Source organism: Odocoileus virginianus, chromosome 13 (genome assembly GCF_023699985.2).
Source record: "Odocoileus virginianus isolate 20LAN1187 ecotype Illinois chromosome 13, Ovbor_1.2, whole genome shotgun sequence".
NCBI lineage: Eukaryota > Metazoa > Chordata > Mammalia > Artiodactyla > Cervidae > Odocoileus > Odocoileus virginianus.
In genome coordinates this window covers 5,167,706-5,187,722 of record NC_069686.1, presented here as the reverse complement: position 1 = coordinate 5,187,722, position 20,017 = coordinate 5,167,706, and positions in this window count along the sequence as shown.

Here is a 20,017-nt window from a genome sequence, read left to right as displayed (position 1 = left end):
GGTGATTGCAGCCATGAAATTAAAAGACTCTTACTCCTTGGAAGGAAAGTTATGACCAACCTAGACAGCACATTAAAAAGCAGAGACATTACTTTGTCAACAAGGGTCTGTCTAGTCAAGGCTATGGTTTTTTCAGTGGTCATGTATAGATGTGAGAGTTGGACTGTGAAGAAAGCTGAGTGCCAAAGAAAGTAATGCTTTTAACTATGGTGTTGGAGAAGACTCTTGAGAGTCCCTTGGGCAGCAAGGAGATCCCACCAGTCCATCCTAAAGGAGATCAGTCCTGGGTCTTCATTGGAAGGACTGATGCTGAAGCTGAAACTCCAATACTTTGGCCACCTCATGCGAAGAGTTGACTCATTGGGAAAGACCTGACGCTGGGAAAGATTGAAGGCAGGAGGAGAAGGGGACGACAGAGGATGAGATGGTTGGATGGCATCACTGACTCGATGGGCATGAGTTTGAGCAAACTCCGGGAGTTTGTGATGGACAGGGAGGCCTGGAGTGCTGCAATTCATGGGGTCGCAGAGTTGGATATGACCGGGTGACTGAAGTGAACTGAACTGAGGGTATATCCACACAGTTTACTGTTAATATTTATGTGACTTAGTTACTTCATCACCGTCACCAAGTGGACAAAATGTAGTTATGGCTTTCAAGGTTTTGCCTGTGTTTTCCTGGAACTTCTTGCCAAGGAAGAGAAAAGCCACAAATAATTTTATTACTCATTTCAGGGACTTCCTGAAAGATCTATTCATTGAACATCAGATTGTTCAGTAATTTAATCAACAATCCCAAATGATTGTTTTCTTTCCCCAAACTCTTATTTTGTTTCTGTTGAAGTATATGTGACATAAAATATTAAATTAGTGTACAAAATAGTGATTTAACACTTATATACATTACAAAATAACACAGTAAGTCTACTTTGACAATACCATCTGTCACCATAAAAGTAACGTGTGTGTGTGTGTGTGTGTGTGTGTGTGTACGCGTGTGCCACATTTTCTTTATCCATTCACTGATCAATGGACCTTAGGTTGCCTACATATCTTGGCTATTACAAACAACACTGTAGTTGACATAGGGGTGCATATATCTTTTCAAATTAGTGTTTTTGCTTTCTTTGAATAAATACTCAGAAGTGGAATACTTAGAACTACCATAAGATCTCCCGGTGCTCAGTTGTTCAGTCATGTCCAACTTCTTGCAGCCCCATGGACTGTAGCCCACCAGGCTCCTCTGTCCATGAAATTTTCCAGGCCTAGACTCTTCTAAACCCTTTCTTAAAAATCCTCACTTTGCTGTATCCACAAGGCCTGAACTATCATATCAATCTTTACCCAATCCTAATCATATCCTAATCAGACTATGATATCAAAAAGTTCATAAATTTCACAACTCTGGGTCTCCCTCTGCGATCCTAAGTCCCTTATCTAGGTAACACTCACTCTTAGGAAAATAATAGACTCACCTTTGTCATATTAATAAGTGGTTTCAGTGGTATTTTGGGGAGTCTGGTATTTAATATTTGTCATAATTATACTGAGCATATTCTGTATTTATTTACAGTCTGTGTTCCCAGCTCAAAAATCAGAAATTAAAATTAAATACCTAAGAGAAATTTGAGAGACTAAAATTTAAGATATGTGGGGCATAAGGTATGATGCAGAAAGAAATAAGATCATGAGCACAGGGAAAACAAATATATTTGATGCTTTAAACTTACTTTCTTCTAACACCTGAAGAGAAATTTTGCATACAGGATTTACTATCTCCATATTGTGATATAACTTGATTATAAAAATTATTTAATCCCTGTATTTCAGTTCAGTTCAGTTCATTTCAGTCACTCAGTCATGTCCAACTCTTTGCAACTCCATGAATTGCAGCATGCCAGGCCTCCCTGTCCATCACAAACTCCCGGAGTTTGCTCAAACTCATGCCCATCGAGTCAGTGATGCCATCCAACCATCTCATGCTCTGTCGTCCCCTTCTCCTCCTGCCCCCAATCTTTCCCAGCATCAGGTCTTTCCCAATGAGTCAACTCTTCGCATGAGGTGGCCAAAGTATTGGAGTTTCAGCTTCAACATCAGTCCTTCCAATGAAGACCCAGGACTGATCTCCTTTAGGATGGACTGGTGGGATCTCCTTGCTTTCCAAGGGACTCTCAAGAGTCTTCTCCAACACCATAGTTAAAAGCATCATTTTCTTTGGTGCTCAGCTTTCTTCACAGTCCAACTCTCACATCTATACATGACCAATGAAAAAACCATAGCCTTGACTAGACAGAGCCTCGTTGACAAAGTAATGTCTCTGTTTTTTAATGTGCTGTCTAGGTTGGTCATAACTTTCCTTCCAAGGAGTAAGAGTCTTTTAATTTCATGGCTGCAATCACCATCTGCAGTGATTTTGGAGCCCCCCAAAATGAAGTCTGACACTGTTTCCACTGTTTCCCCATCTATTTCCCATGAGGCAATTGGACCAGATGCCATGATCTTAGTTTTCTGAATGTTGAGCTTTAAGCCAACGTTTTCACTCTCCTCTTTCACTTTCATCAAGAGGCTCTTTAGTTCCTCTTCACTTTCTGCCATAAGGGTGGTGTCAACTGCATATCTGAGGTTATTGATATTTCTCCCGGCATTCTTGATTCCAGCTTGTGCTTCTTCCAGCCCAGCGTTTCTCATGATGTACTCTGCATTTAAGTTAAATAAGCAGGGTGACAATATATGGTCTTGACGTACTGCTTTTCTGATTTGGAACCAGTCTGTTTTTCCATATCCACTTCTAACTGTTGCTTCCTGACCTGTATACAGGTATCTGAAGAGGCAGGTTAGGTGGTCTGGTAATCCCACCTCTTTCAGAATTTTCCACGGTTTATTGTGATCCACACAGTCAAAGGCTTTGGCATGGTCAATAAAGCAGAAATAGATGTTTTTCTGGAATTCTCTTGCTTTCTTGATGATCCAGCGGATGTTGGCAATTTGATCTCTGGTTCCTCTGCCTTTTCTAAAACCAGCTTCAACATCTGGAAGTTCATGGTTCACTTATTGCTGAAGCCTGGCTTGGAGAATTTTGAGCATCACTTTACTAGCATGTGAGATGAGGGCAATTGTGCGGTAGTTTGAGCATTCTTTGGGATTGCCTTTCTTAGGGATTGGAATGAAAACTGACCTTTTCCAGTCCTGTGGCCACTGCTGAGTTTTCCAAATTTGCTGGCATATTGAGTGCAGCACTTTCACAGCATCATCTTTCAGGATTTGAAATAGCTCAACTGGAATTCCATCACATCCACTAGCTTTGTTCAGAGTGATGTTTTCTAAAGCCCACTTGCCTTCACATTCCAGGATGTCTGACTCTAGGTGAGTGATCACACCTTTGTGATTTTCTGGGTCGTGAAGATCTTTTCTGTACAGTTCTTCTGTGTATTCTTGCCACATCTTCTTAATATCTTCTGCTTCTGTTAGGCCCATACCATTTCTGTCCTTTATTGAACCCAACTTTGCATAGAATGTTCCCTTGGTATCTCTAATTTTCTTGAAGAGATCTCTAGTCTTTCCCATTCTGTTCTTTTTCTCTATTTCTTTGCATTGATCGCTGAGGAAGTCTTTCTTGTCTCTCCTGGTTATTCTTTGGAACTCTGCATACATATACAACTAGTTAACATATAAAGAGGGCTTCCCTGGTGGTTCCACTGGTAAAGAATCCACCTGCAATGTGGGAGACCTGGGTTTGATCCCTGGGTTGGGAAGATCCCCTGGAGAAGGGAGTGGCTACCCACTCCAGTATTCTTGCCTGAGAATTCCATGGACTGTGTAGTCCATGGAGTCAGAAATTGCTAATACATGACCATTTCTATTTTTAAGCTTTGGAGTACTTAATCATAAACTAACTTTTTAATTGCTGTATATTTCTAACATAACTTTAGAGCTTGTAGTTTATAACATTTATAGTCCACTGTTTTATCATATGAACAGCCTTCTTAGTACATAAGCATTTATAATTGTAGTTATAGACGATGAACAGAAGTCTTGAGTGCTTAAATTATTTTCTTAAGGCTACTTAACTAGTAAATAGCAAAGTCTAGATCCAATCATATCTTCTGAATTTAAATACTGTGTACTTTCTATTATAAATAATCTCCCTTAAAATTATTTTTCTTTATTAGTATTTTTAATCAAGGCACATACACTCACTAATTATTAATTCTAAGAACTGAACTCAAAACAACATATTGGCCATTGAAATGGCTCTATGAAAAGCAACTTGAGCACACTTGAAAATTTTCAGATGCCTAGTTCTGCTCCAGTTATCAGACATGTTAACTACCAAAGAAATTGTTCTCTCTTGGCTATACAATTTTGCATCTCATCTCTTAGCATTCAGCTAATACTGGTGAGGAGGAACAGCACTGACCATTTATTTTGCTCATTTCTGAATCTCTATTTTCTGCAATGAGAAGAAACCCCAAAGTGTAATATTCTCCTGAAATAAACCTCACATTACAATATGGCCATTGAATGATGGTATAAAAAAAAAAAAATATGAGCACATAAAACAGGAGAACTTCTAGGAGATGTTTCCTTATGGATGTGATGTTCAGTTCAGGTTTGAAGGGTAAGATCAACAGAATAGTGAAAATGCTTTAGGCAGAGAAACAACGTAGACAAAGCCCCTCTGGGAAGTAAATATGCACATTCAAAGAAATTTTGAAATGTCTGCATGACTAGCATAAGCAGGACAAACACAATTCATGTAAGATAAACTTTTAACATTGTTTCTCACTTCAGTTTCCCTATTGTCGATTGCATGTGCCCCTTGCAGCTTTTCTTTTCTTTACTTCTTTTCTCCTTTTCCCCCTGCTCTCCTGGTCCTTCTAGTCTTTTAATTTTTTCAAAGAATGGTAAATAAAACCCATGATCAGATAGTAAGTAAATTTAGTAGGATTTCAAGAATCATGCCAATAAGTAAAAAATATACAGAATAAAGCACTCTTTCACATATTTTGTTTCATATTAACTAGTTCAACATTTTAATAGGCATCCTTATTTAAAAGTTATCACATTCATTCAAACATCATGGTGATTCTGAAACTATAACAAGTCTTTCTGTAATAACTTTATATCCCATAATTAATGTATATTCATTTAGTAAAGATTAAATTAATTCAATTTCAAAATATCCAGCCAATCATTTTTACTCACTGAAGTCCATTAGAGAGAAAGTGAAAAACAGAATTAATAAATGTGGGTGCGTGCTTAAGTCACTTCAGTCATGTCTGACTCTGTGCACCATCATAGACTGTAGCCCCCCTGGCTCCTCTGTCCATGGGATTCTCCAGGCAAGAATACTGGAGTGGGTTGCCATGCTCTCCTCCAGGGGATCTTCCTGACCCAGGGATCAAACCCACATCTGTTATGTCTGCTGCATTGGCAGATGGGTTCTCTACCACTAGCACCACCTGAGAAGCCCATTAATAAATGAATAACTAACTGCCAAATAGAAAATATTTTCAAACCAATTACTGTAAAATACCAGAACTGTCTATATAAACACAACTCCCATGGAATGTGTAGAACTGTCTGAGAAAATCTGGCATAACTCTTAAGCATCCAAATAACAATCTTGAAGGAAATGTAAGTTTGAGGAGAATAGTCCTGCTGCAGATGAGATATGAAGCATCTCCAGGTTTTTCATTATATACTGTACAGTAGTCAGGAACGACTTTCCTGATGAGCTGCCCTGATAGCTCAGTTGGTAAAGAATCCGCCTGCAATGCAAGAATTCCCAGGTGGGATTCAACCCAGGCTGGATTTCTGGGTTGGGAAGATCCACTGGAGAAGGGATAGGCTGCTCACTCCAGTTTTCTTCGGTTTCCCTTGTGGCTCAGCTGGTAAAGAATCCACCTGCAGGGAGACCTGGGTTCAACCTCTGGGTTGGGAAGATCCCCTGGAGAAGGGAAAGGATACCCACTCCAGGATTCTGGCCTAGAGAATTCCATGGACTGTATAGTCCATGGGGTGGCAAAGAGTCAGACAAGACTGAGTGAATTTCACTTTCACTTTCAGTCAGGAAGGAGGAAAAAAGTAGGATATCTGCCTCTGAACTTTCTGAGACCTGTGGTATAAACTGTAATTCTGCACTGAAAATGTTGCAAAATGAAAAAAAAAAAAAAGGTTGAACAAGAAGCTATTTTGTAACTACTGATTCAAGTCACTTGAAACCAGATAAATAAATTTCCACTCAGCAGAATTGTGAGAACAATAAAAACTCCTGCAGATAAAAAAAGGGGGGACACCAAACCTGAGGGCAGACCTGTCACCCAAGAAAAAGGGCCCAACAGATGTGGTTAAAAGTGATCCTTATAGAGTATAACCTAATTAAGACTTTTAGATGATTCCTATCATTCTCCCCAACTTTCCCTCACAAATTCTCGACCTAAAAATAGATGTAAAGTTTTTAAAAGTGTCCCTGATACAAAGTACACCTTTGTTTTGAAATCTCCCATTCAAAATAGTGATATTCTTTCTTAGTGCATAAGACAACACACTTAACAAAAACACACAAGCACACGCAAACAAAAAAAACAGTATTTCAGGGAAAGAAAAATGAAAACACACTTGAAACTGGAACATGCTAAGAGGAAATCCTCAAATTCTAAATGGTAACAGAAACAACAGAGAACTTTGGCGACAGCCAGAAGCAGCAGTGGGAGTGATGGAGCAGAACGGAGAAAGACGGTGAGACACTGAGTGGCAGATACCCCAAATCAGAAGCACAAGTGAGCCTTTGCCGTCTGCTTCATGTGCACAGGGTGTGAGCATATGTGAAGGTGTAGAGAGACCTCTATCTTATCCTAAAACAGAGGAATACAGCTTCCAAGCAAGGGCTAGGAATTTTCGAGATAACAGCCAGGGAAGTTACTAGAGAGCACTGGAAGCTCCATGAACATGACCGAGTTCATAAAAGTCAGAAACAGCTTAGCTACCAACTGGCACAGTTCTTAAAGAGAATAACTGCCCTCACAGCTTCCTTGGGCATGACTTCCTTGCTTTCTCCCCTTATGCAAGAATGTTGATATAGAAAAATTAAACTTGGAAGCAGATTCTAGGACTAAATAAAATGTTTTAAAAACAGGCAAAACACATGTTTGTAAGAAAAATAAGAAATTTACAGAAGCAAAGTCAAAACCTCAAGGAGCACAGGAGATGACAGACCTGGCTAACAGTTAAGTAGGGAACATAGAGGACAGAAATAAGAAAATAGTGAGCAAGCTGAAACAAAAATAAACATTAAAAATTATTAGTAAAAAATAGATCAATGAATAGGGAAAGGGTACGCATTCTTGGAATTTCCAAAGAAAAATATTAAAACAACTGGAGAGAACAACTGTTTAACAATATAATTCAATAAACTCCTGAAATAATAGACTAGAATCTGACATTAAAAGACACAATTTTGCAACTCATCCTTCTCTCTCCTTTTCCCTTTGTGTCCACAGTCTGTTCTCTACATTTGTGTCTCTATTCTTGCCCTGCAAATAGATTCATCAGTACCATTTTTCTAGATTTCATATATAGGAAGGAGGATCAAGGATTTATGTAGACATATAGCTGATTCACTTTGCTGTGTAGCAGAAACTAACACATTGTAAAGCAATTATGCTTCAATTTTTTAAAAAAGAAAGAAAGAAAGGGGACATTTGTGACAGAGAAAATTACCCCAAAATGCTGAACACCAAGAATAATGTTACAGAAATATTTAGATTTTTGAAATAAAATAGTAATTTTTGGTTATTAGGCCAAAAGATCAACTCACATATTTTAGGGGAAAAAAAAGAATATGGCTAGTATAAAATTTTTCTGCATCAAAATTCAAACTACATTAAGAATTATGCATATTTTGGGATGAAGATAACTGTATTTGCATTTTGGAGGGTGACCAGTGGACTGACTACATAGAAAACTTCTACAATTAGAAGAATAGCAAAATTACGAAAACAGTTGATAATTTAACAGCAAAAGAGTCATAGCTAAAGAAAGAATCAGTGAAGAAGCAGAGAGGTCACAAGTAAATATACGGACTAAAATACAGAACAGAAAAAGAGAATTACTGGGGGGAAATGGGGAGGTTAAGAAATATACAAGCTATGGTGGAAAAGTACAACATAAAATATATACAAAATACATAAAATACAGATAAAACTCCACACTAAGTGGAGAGGAGATAGATAATAGGGCAGCAGAAATATCTGCAGGGTTTTTGGTTAAGAATTTATAATACCAATGGAAGACATTAACCTATATATGTATTCTGTAAGAGCTAGAAATACCAAAGAGGAAAAAAATCATAAAAATCATAACTTAGGACATCATAGTAAAATCTCTGGGAAAGAAAGGGAAAAAGTTTTAAATAAACTAAGAAAAAGAGATTTAAGCTATGTTGAAACATATGTGTTCCTATAAATAATTGTATTAAGCAAAGTGCATAATAAAATCCACAGGGATTATGGGTAAATAGAGCTGTAGGCACAACATTCAAAAACTTTGTCAGTGATACATAAGAACGAACTCAGATAGAAATCTAATAAAAACAGTAGTACAGTTTTAGTTTTACACACATTAAATGATTAAGAAATACATAAATACTATAAAATTATGGCACTTTCCTTGAAAAATGCCCAAAGTTTACTTGTGAAGGAAAGTGTGGAAAGAGTTGCAGCAGTCTTATGAAAATTAAAAATAAAAAAATAATAAAGTTGTCTCTGATGATCAGTCTTCTCAGTACCTAATTTATAGAATTATTTTTTTTCCATTTATTTTTATTAGTTGGAGGCTAATTACTTTACAACATTGCAATGGTTTTTGTCATACATTGAAATGAATTAGCCATGTATTTACATGTATTCCCCATCCCGGTCCCCCCTCCCACTAGAATTATTTTAAGTATAAAATATAATCAAATTGCTTACAAGAATGTCTGGCACTTTATGGGTTCACTAATTGTCATTAGTCATCAAGGAAATACAAATAAAAGCTTTGTATTTATTTGTGATAGCAAGTGTGATAGCATTTCATACCCAATAAAATGGCTAAAATGAAAATGACTGACTACTTGGTGATGACAGACATGTGGGACAACTATAATTCTCATATATTTTAGGTGAGAGTGTAAAATGTTACAAGTACTTTGGAAAATCTTATACAATTAAATAAATATTCATTCTATGTCCCAGGGATAGCAACTCATGGATACATACCCAAGAGTACACAATGCGTTTGCTCAGGGCGGTCCTAAGATGGAGGAGGAATAGGACAGGAAGACCACTTTTTCTCCAACAAATTCATCAAAAGAACATTTGAACGCCGAGCAAATTCCACAGAACAACTTCTGAATGCTGGCAGAGGACATCAAGCACCCAGAAAGGCAGCCCATTGTCTTCGAAAGGATATAGGACAAAATATAAAAGATAAAAAGAGAGACAAAAGAGGTAGGGATGGAGATCCTGGGAAAGGAGTCTTAAAAAAGAGAGAAGTTTCCAAACACCAGGAAACACTCTCTCCAGCAGGTCTGTGGCGAGCCTTGGAATCTCAGAGGGCAAAATAACTGGGAGGAAAAATAAATAAATAATTAAAACCCACAGATTATGTGCCTAACAGCAACTCCCAGCGGAGCAGCAGCCAGACGCTGGCATCCCCCACCAGCAAGCGGGGGAGGGACAGGGAGGAGCGGGCTGCATTGCTTAGGGTAAGGACCCAGGGCCTGAATGCCCCGAGGGCAATCTGAGGGAACTAGCTTGAGATAGCAACCCAGACTGTGGGATAGCTATCCCACAATCACGCGAAAAGCCCTAACCTAAGACACCGCCAGGCACGCTCACAGAACAAAGGACTGAGCAGAGCTAGCTGGCTGCGGACCAGCCCATCCCCCGCCGGAGACAGGCAGGCGAGGGCAGCCAGAGCCGGAAGGGGGCAATCGACCCCAGAGAAGCATCCCATACCAAACTGCAAGCAGGCTTCTCTGCTAACAAAGACTCCTTGGGATTCTGGATGGTCGACATCCGCCGGGAGGGTCTCAGCCAGAGACCAGCTCCCCAGAACAGACACACAGCACATCTGAGAAGGTGTGCCCGTTGTACACCCAGAAAACCGAGAGGCTGGGACAGGGAAGGGGGTAAGCCGCAGCCTTCAACTGGGGGCGACTCCGCGCACCAAGCACCTGGTCGCCTGAGCTGCTCGGACCTGGGATGGGCACAAAACGCAGGCCCAACCAAGTCTGCGCCTTTGTGGAGTACCCGAGAACCTGAACCTGAGTAGCTTAGACCGGGGGAGTGCATCACACCAGGGCCTGCATCAGAGAGTTCCCGGCAGAGCAGCCTAGAGTCTAAGCAGGGTAGACTGGGAAAGCACACACGCTGTGAGTGGGGGCAAACCAGTGTGGCTGAATCACTGGGAGCGCAAGCCAGTGATTTTGTTCGCAGTGTTCCTCCCTCCCCACAGCACGACTGAACAAGGGAGCCTAAAAAAAAGTGACCACCACCACGCCCCTTGTGTCAGGGCGGAAATTAGACACTGAAGAGACCAGCAAACGGAAGCTAAAATAAACAGAGGGAAGCGCTTTGGAAGTGACAGGTGCAATGCAACAGATTAAAACCCTGGAGTTAGCACCAACTACATAGGAAGGGGCCTATAGACCTTGAGAAGTACAAGCTGAACCAAGGAAGTATCTGAAGATGAACTGACCCGACACTGTCCACAACAGCTCCAGAGAAAGTCTTAGAAATGTTTTTACTACTATCATTTTTTAAATTAAAAAATTTTTATTTTATTTTATTTTTAAGTCCCCATTACTCCTTTAATTTTCATTTTTATAACCTACTATTATCTTGCACACACAAAAAAGAAAGACCCTATTGTTAAAACAAGCTTGAGTGTCCTGTTGATTCTTTGCTTTAAAAATGTAGCTGTCTGGTTTGCTTCTGTCCCCGTGGAATACAATGTGCGTTTAAGTGATAGGTTGTACTTAACTGTGGCTGCAGATAATAAATTCCTCTTGCTGAAAAAAAAAAAAAAAAAACCTTCATATATATATATATATATATATATACATATATATATATATATATATAGTAATTTCTGTGACTTTGTATTTTGTTTGTTTGTTTTTTCTTTTCTTTTTTTTAATATTGTACTTTGGGGAATCTAAACTCTACTCAAGATTTTTAATCTTTCCTTTTTGGTATTTGTTATCAACTTTGTACCTTTAAGAACCCACTCTTCAGTACCCATTTTTACTTGGGAGCAGGATCACTGGCCTGACTGCTCTCTCCCTGTTTTGACTCTTCTTTTCCTCCACCAGGTTGCCTCTATCTCCTCCCGCCCCCTTTTCTTCTCTACCCAACTTGGTGAATCTCTTTGTGTGTTCCAGGCTGTGGAGAACACTTAGGGAATTGATTACTGGCTGGATCTGTCTCTCTCCTTTTGATTCCCCCTTTTATCCTCCTGGCCACCTCTGTCTCCTTCCTCCCTCTTCTCCTCTCTGTGTAACTCCATGGACATCTCCAAGGGGTCCAGACTGTGGAGAGCATGTAGGGAAGTGATTACTGGCTAGCTTGCTCTCTCCCCTTTTGATTCCCCCTCTGCTCCTCCTGGTCATCTCTAACTCCCTCTTCCCTCTTCTCTTCTCTTCTCCATGTACCTCTGTGTACCTCTCCGGGTGTCCCTCACTGTGGAGAAACTTCATCATTAACCTAGATGTTTTATCATTTGTGCTATACAGATGAAGAAGGCTTGAGGCTACTGTAAGAATAAGACTGAAAACCAGAGGCAGGAGGCTTAAGTCCAAATCCTGAGAATACCAGAGAACTCCTGAATCCAGGGAACATTAAACAATAGGAGCTCATCAAATGCCTCCATACCTACATTGAAACCTAGCATCACCCAAGGACTAACAATTAGCTCCAGAACAAGACATACCACACAAGTTCTCCAGCAACACAGGAATATAACCCCGAGACTCAATATATATGCTGATTAAAGTCACACCAAACCCACTGCCATCTCAAAACTTATTATTGGACACTTCATTGCACTCCAGAGAGAAGAAATCCAGCTCCACCCACCAGAACACCGACACAAGCTTCCCTAACCAGAAAACCTTGACAAGCCACCTGTCCAACGCCACCCACAGTGAGGAACCTCCACAATAAAGAACCACCAACTGCCAGAATACAGAAAGGCTACTCCAAACACAGCAATATAAATAAGATGAAAAGGCAGAGAAATACCCAGCATGTGAAGGGACAGGATAAATGCCCACCAAACCAAACAAAAGAGGAAGAGATAGGGAATCCACCTGATAAAGAATTCTGAATAATGATAGGGAAAATGATCCAAAATCTTGAAAACAAATTGGAATTACAGATAAATAGCCTGGAGACAAGGATCGAGAATATGCAAGAAAGGTTTAACAAGGACCTAGAAGAAATAAAAAAGAGTCAATATATAGTGAATAATGCAATAAATGAGATCAAAAACACTCTGGAGGGAACCAATAGTAGAATAACGCAGGCAGAAGATAGGATAAGTGAGGTAGAAGACAGAAAGGTAGAAATAAATGAAGCAGAGAAGAAAAAAGATAAAAAGAATTAAAAGAAATGAGGACAACCTCAGAGACCTCTGCAACAATGTTAAACATCCCAACATTCAAATCATAGGAGTCCCAGAAGAGGACAATCAGAGAGACCATGAGAAAATACTTGAGGAGATAATAGTTGAAAATTTCCCTAAAATGGGGAAGGAAATAATCACCCAAGTCCAAGAAACCCAGAGAGTCCTAAACAGGATAAAACCAAGGCGAAACACCTCAAAACACATATTAATCAAATTAGCAAAGATCAAACACAAAGAACAAATATTAAAAGCAGCAAGGGAAAAACAACAAATAACACACAAGGGGATTCCCATAAGGATAACAGCTGATCTTTCAATATAAACTCTTCAGGCCAGAAGGGAATGGCAAGACATACTTAAAGTGATGAAAGAAAATAACCTACAACCCAGATTACTGTACCCAGCAAGGATGTCATTCAAATATGAAGGAGAAATCAAAAGCTTTACAGACAAGCAAAAGCTGAGAGAATTTAGCACCACCAAACTAGCTTTCCAAAAAATGCTAAAGGATCTTCCCTAGACATGAAACACAGAAAGGGTGTATAAACGTGAACCCAAAACAATAAAGTAAATGGCAATGGGATAATACTTATCAATAATTACCTTAAATGTAAATGGGTTGAATGCCCCAACCAAAAGACAAAGACTGGCTGAATGGATACATAAACAAGACCCCTATATATGTTGTCTACAAGAGACCCACCTTGAAACAAGGGACATATACAGACTGAACATGAAGGGCTGGAAAAAGATATTCCATGCAAATACAAGACTGAAAGAAAGCAGGAGTATCAATACTCATGTCAGATAAAATGGACTTTAAAAGAAAGGCTGTGAAAAGAGACAAAGGTTGACACTACGTAATGATCAAAGGATCAATCCAAGAAGAAGATATAACAATTGTAAATATATATGCACCCAACATAGGAGCACCACAATATGTAAGGCAAATGCTAACGAGTATGAAAGGGGAAATTAACAATAACACAATAATAGTGGAATACTTTAATACCCCACTCACACCTATGGATAGATCAACTAAACAGAAAATTAACAAGGAAACACAAACTTTAAATGACACAGTGGACCAGCTAGACCTAATTGATATTTATAGGACATTTCACCCCAAAACAATCAATTTCACATTTTTCTCAAGCTCACACAGAACGTTCTCCAGGATAGATCACATCCTGGGCCATAAATCTAGCCTTGGTAAATTCAAAAAAATTGAAATTATTCCAAGCATCTTTTCTGACCACAATGCAGTAAGATTAGATGTCAATTACAGGAGAAAACCTATTAAAAATTTCAACATATGGAGGCTGAACAACACGCTACTGAATAAACCAACAAATCACAGAAGAAATTAAAAAAAAATAAATGAAAATATGCATATAAATGAATGAAAATGAAAACACAAAAACCCAAAACCTATGGGACACTGTAAAAGCAGTGCTAAGGGGAAGGTTCATAGCAATATAGGCTTACCTCAAGAAACAAGAAAAAAGTCAAATAAATATCCTAACTCTACACCTAAAGCAACTTCAAAAGGAAGAAATTATGAACCCCAGGGTTAGTAGAAGGAAAGAAATCTTAAAAACTGGGGCAGAAATAAATGTAAAAGAAACAAAAGAGACCATAGCAAAAATCAACAAAACCAAAAGTTTGTTCTTTGAGAAGGTAAATAAAATTGACAAACCATTAGCCAGACTCATCAAGAAACAAAGGGAGAAAAATTAAATTAACAAAATTAGAAATGAAAATGGAGAGATCACAACAGACAACACAGAAATAAAAAGGATCATAAGAGACTATTATCAGCAACTATATGCAAATAAAATGGACAACTTGGAAGAAATGGACAAATTCTTAGAAAAGTACAACTTTCCAAAATTGAACTAGGAAGAAATAGAAAATCTCAACAGACCCATCACAAGCACAGAAACTGAAACTCTAATCAGAAATCTTCCAACAAACAAAGCTCAGGACCAGACGGCTTCACAGCTGAATTCTACCAAAAATTTAGAGAACTAACAACTCTCCTACTCAAACTCTTCCAGAAAATTGCAGAGGAAGGTAAAGTTCCAAACTCATTCTATGAGGCCACCATCACCTTAATACCAAAACCTGACAAAGATGCCACAAAAAAAAGAAAACTGCTGGCCAATATCACTGATGAACATAGATGCAAAAATCCTTAACAAAATTCTAGCAAACAGAATCCAACAGCATATTAAAAAGATCATACATCGTGACCAAGTACACTGTATCCCAGGGATGCAAGGATTCTTCAATATCCACAAATCAAACAATGTAATACACCACATTAACAAATTGAAAGATGAAAACCATATGATTATCTCAATAGACACAGAAAAAGCCTTTGACAAAATTTGACATCCATTTATGATTAAAAAAAAAAAAAAAAAAAAACAACTCCAGAATGCAGGAATAGAAGGAACATACCTTAACATAAGGAAAGCTATATATGACAAATCCACAGCAAACATTATCCTCAATGCTGAAAAATTGAAATCATTTCCCCTAAAGTCAGGAACAAGACAAGGGTGCCCACTCTCACCGCTACTATTCAATAAAGTTTTGGAAGTTTGGACCACAGCAATCAGAGCAGAAAAAGAAATAAAGGAATCCAGGTTGGAAAAGAAGAAATAAAGCTCTCACTGTTTGTAGATGACATGATCCTCTCTATAAAAAACCCTAAAGACTCCACCAGAAAATTACTAGAGCTAATCAGTGAATATAGTAAAGTTGCAGGATGTAAAATTAGCATTGCATTCCTATACACTAACAATGAGAAAACAGAAAGAGAAATTAGGAAACAATTCCATTCACCATTGCAATGAAAAGAATAAGATACTTAGGAGTATATCTACCTAAAGAAACAAAAGACCTATATATATAAGACTATAAAACACTGGTGAAAGAAATCAAAAAGGACACAAATAGATGGAGAAATATACTGTGTTCATTGATCAAAAGAATCAATATAGTGAAAATGAGTATACTAGCGAAAGTAATCTATAGATTCAATGCAATCCCTATTAAGCTACCAACAGTATTTTTCAGAGAACTAGAACAAATAATTTCACAATTTGTATGGAAATACAAAAAAAACTCGAATAGCCAAAGCAATTTTGAGAAAGAAGAATGGAACTGGAGGAATCAACCTGCCTGACTTCAGTCTCTACTACAAAACCACAATCATCAAGACAGTGTGGTACTGCACAAAGACAGAAATATAGATCAATGGAACAAAATAGAAAGTCAAGAGATAAATCCACGCACCTATGGACACCTTATCTTTGACAAAGGAGGCAAGAAAAGACAATCTGTTTAACAAGTGGTGCTGGGAAAACTTGTCAACCACTTGTAAAAGAATGAAACTAGAATACTCTCTAACACCATACACAAAAATAAACTCAAAATGGATTAAAGATATAAATGTAAGACCAGAAACTATGAAACTCCTAGAGGAAAACATAGGCAAAATACTCTCCGCATAAACCTCTATGATCCTCTATGACCCACCTCCCAGAATATTGGAAATAAAAGCAAAAATAAACAAGTAGGACTTAATTAAAATTAAAAGCTTCTGCACAACAAGGAAACTATAAGCAAGGTGAAAAGAAACCCTTCAGAATGGGGGAAATTAATAGCAAATGAAGCAATGGACAAAGGATTAATCTCAAAAATATACAAGCAACTCCTGCAGCTCAATTCCAGAAAAACAAATGACCCAATCAAAAAGTGGGCCAAAGAGTTAAACAGACATTTCTCCAAGGAAGACATACAGATGGCTAACAAACACATGAAAAGATGCTCAACATTGCTCATTATCAGAGAAATGCAAATCAAAACCTCAATGAGGTACCATTACACACCAGTCAGAATGGTCGCTATCCAAAAGTCTACAAGCAATAAATGCTGGAGAGAGTGTGGAGAAAAGGGAACCCTCTTACACTGTTGGTGGGAATGCAAACTAGTACAGCCACTATGGAGAACAGTGTGGAGATTCCTTAAAAAACTGGAAACAGAACTGCCATATGACCCAGCAATCCCACTCCTGGGCATACACACTGAGGAAATCAGATCTGAAAGAGACACGTGTACCCCAATGTTCATCACAGCACTGTTTATAATAGCCAGGACATGGAAGCAGCCTAGATGTCCATCAGCAGATGAATGGATAAGAAAGCCGTGGTACATATACACAGTGGAATATTACTCAGCCATTAAAAAGAATGCATTTGAATCAGTTGTAATGAGGTGAATGAAACCGGATTCCATTATACATAGTGAAGTAAGCCAGAAAGAAAAACACCAATACAGTATACTAATGCATACATATGGAATTTAGAAAGATGGTAATGATAATCCTGTATAAGACAGCAAGAGGGACACAGATGTATTGAACAATCTTTTGGACTCTGTGGGAGAGGGTGAGGGGGGGATGATATGGGAAAATGGCATTGAAAGATGTAAATTATCATATGTGAAAAATTGCCAGTCCAGGTTCGATGCATGATACAGGATGCTCAGGGCTGGTGCACTGGGATGACCCAGAGGGCTGGGATGCGGAGGGAGATGGGAGGGGGGTTCAGGATGGGGAACACATGTACACCCATGAAGGATTCATTTCAATGTATGGCAAAACCAATACAATGTTGTAAAGTAAAATAAATAAATTAATTATTTAAAAATAAATAAAAATAAGAAAAAATAATGCATATGTTCACAAAAGACTGGCAAACTAATATTCATAACATTTTTTAAAACCTGGAAACAACACAAATAGTCATTGACAAGAGAATGAATATGAGAATTTTGGCATATTCTTATATTGTGATATTACTCAATAATAAATGATTTGAACTACCATCTATGAAACACTATAAAAGATTTTTTTTAATTATTATGGATGATTTTAAAAAAATAAAATAAAACATCACTGAGTGAAAGAAGCCAGGTGAAAGATATTTTACAACACAACTTATATGTCATTCCAGAATTGAAATATTAAAGCTTTAGTGATAAAATCACTGATCAGTGATTACCCAGAGGTCTGGACATTGGAATCAAAAGTTCAGGAGGATCTTCCAATGATTATAGATATAATCTTATCTTGAGATAGTAATTCCACAAGTACATAAATTTGTCAAAACTCATCAAATTGTAGTCTTAAAATCTGCTCATTTTAGCTTATATAAATTTCACCTTGGTAAAATTGATTTAAAAAATCTGACTCTTTGCAACCCATGGACTATGGCCTGCCAGGCTCCTGTGTACATTGAATTATCCAGGCAATTATACTGGAGTGGGTTGCCATTACCTCTTTTAGGGGATCTTTCTGACTCAGGGATCAAACCCACATCTCCTGCAGCTCCTGCATTGGCAGGCAGATTCTTTACCACTGAGCCACCTGGGAAATCCATACTCATATACTACGATATATAAAAATGACTGAAGCACTGATTCATGTAACAATTGGATAAATCTGAAAAGCATTGTGTTGCATCCAAAAATCCAGAAATAGACCACCTGGTATACAAATGCATTGGCATGAATTTCTAAAGCCAGTGAACAAAGCTAATATACTAAGTCTGACTGGTGAACTGTTCAGGGGTGGTTTTGGGAGCTTTAATAAAAAAGAGAAAAGTATAAATTTCTGAGATGATGGGAATATTCTATATCTTGATTTGACATAACTTGACAAACATACAATCAAAATTAGCTGATTTTCTTACATGCTAATTACACTTCAGTGATAAACAAGAATATTCATATCTATGTATGTATCTTTTTGAAAAGAAATAGAATGAAAATATTTAAAATCTGAACTATGTTTTTAGTAGTCTTAAACTAGTATGTAAACTAACTGATCTTTCAGAATAGAATTCAAGTTCTCTGGCAATACACTCAAAATTCAGGTGAGCAGAAAGGAAAAATTCCATTAGTAAAAGAAAATGTGAATGATTCAAATTTTTGTATGGAAATAGGTAAGTAATGCAAGGATAGAAAACCTTTCTTTCCTGATAACTGAATCTACTGATTTACTATCTTGTAGACATTAAGGGAAAACAAAATATCAATGCACAATATTTGTTTGATGCTTTCAGAGTCAGCATCAAAAAGACAACCTATTGTCTAATATATCAAGATCTAATCATGCAGTTCAGTGGCCTGCATCTATGACTTTACTGCTTGAGAGTGAATTTTGCTCATAACTGTATCTAAAGGCTAAGTTGCAGCTCTAGTCAATCCAACATGTGTTTAATTTATTTTCTGCTCATGATTATAAAAACTACTATGCAGAGAATGCCTATCTCCTCTGTAAGATTCCTGTGTGGCACTTTTCCATTTTATTTAGTAGTTCTGAAAACATGTTTGCAAACTGATAATACACCTTTAACCTAGTGGTAAATGTCTCTTTTTCTATTTTAGAGTGAAGGTTAGGAGTCAGTTCAAAATGAAAGTAGTAAAACCCTAGCTTGACCCCACAGAGGAGCGTGGGCCAGGTCAAATGTCTATGGATTCTGCGCCTCCTTTGTGTTGCTCATCAACTGTGTTCTACAATTTCAGACTTCCTATAATATTCCTATTTGCAATATTCTAATATGTTGCCACCACTCATTTATAATTCAGTTTCATATCATGTAACTAGTACCCATAAATTTACATTATTTGTTGTTTTAACAAAAGCTAGTGGAGGTGATAGAATCCCAGTTGAGCTATTTCAAATCCTAAAAGACATTGAGTGAAAGGGCTGCACTCAATATGCCAGCACATTTGAAGGACTCAGCAGTGGTCACAGGACTGGAAAAGGGCAGTTTTTGTTCCAATCTCAAAGAAAGGCAATCCCAAAGAACACTTAAACTACCAGACAATTGAACTCATCTCACACACTAGTAAAGTAATGCTCAAAATTCTCCAAGCCAGGCTTCAGCAATACATGAACCATGAAATTGCAGATGTTCAAGCTGGTTTTAGAAAAGGCAGAGGAACCAGAGACCCAATTGCCAACATCCACTGGATCATTGAAAAAGCAAAAGACTTCCAGAAAAAAAAACATTTATTTCTGCTTTATTGACCATGCCAAAGCCTTTGACTGTGTAGATCACAATAAACTATGGAAAATTCTTCAAGAGATGGGAATACAAGACCACCTGACCTGCCTCTTGAGAAACCTGTATGAAGATCAGGAAGCAGCAGTTGGAACTGGACATGGAACAACAGACTGGTTCCAAATCGGAAAAGGAGTACATCAAGGCTGTAAATTGTTACCCTGCTTATTTAACGTATATGCAAAGTACATAATGAGAAATGCT